The sequence below is a fragment of the Penaeus monodon genome, chromosome 23, assembly GCF_015228065.2.
Source record: "Penaeus monodon isolate SGIC_2016 chromosome 23, NSTDA_Pmon_1, whole genome shotgun sequence".
Lineage (NCBI taxonomy): Eukaryota > Metazoa > Arthropoda > Malacostraca > Decapoda > Penaeidae > Penaeus > Penaeus monodon.
Genome location: NC_051408.1, coordinates 304,720 through 305,211, shown reverse-complemented (window position 1 = coordinate 305,211; position 492 = coordinate 304,720). Strand labels below are relative to the sequence as shown.

At 38.0% G+C, this 492-nt stretch overlaps 1 long non-coding RNA gene across 1 annotated transcript in view; it reads right to left on the bottom strand.

Moving 5' to 3' along the window:
• Positions 1-240: 240 nt before the first annotated feature.
• The window catches only part of LOC119588335, a 1,979-nt gene continuing 1,727 nt past the window's right edge, over positions 241-492 (bottom strand). The window contains exon 3 of the long non-coding RNA XR_005230070.1: positions 241-291. This is a non-coding gene — a long non-coding RNA (uncharacterized LOC119588335). The remainder of the gene's footprint in view (positions 292-492) is intronic.

The following is a 492-nucleotide window of genomic DNA, read 5'->3' as shown; positions in this document are numbered from 1 at the left end:
TATTGATTGTATATAGCTATCACAGTAGTATGATAAATAAATAATACAAAATTGCAGCTTGAGAAAATACTACTATACCTGACATTCACAGTAAGCAATCAAACAATCTAGGGAGAGTCTTGAAATAAGGTCAGGGTCAAGAACACCTTCCAGAACAAGGCAGGCAGGATCGGCACCCTCAGAAGACCCTGTGGAGGTGCTGCTGCGGGGAACATAGCCCATGAGGGCAAGGACAGTCCCCAGCCCCAGCTAAGTGACGTGCTACTTGATGACCCAGAAGCCACTATAGAGCTGTGGGAATTAAGGTTAACAATAAAGGCACTTCCTACACTTTTAGGTAATCTTTTGTTACTTTAAACTTATGATATTTCCATTTATAATTCTCAGATAATAATTTTTCATTTTCATTTTGATACACAAATAATGTTAACAAGCAAGCAAAGTTGAAAATGTGCACAACAAGCATGAAATACATCAGATAAGCATTGAAAA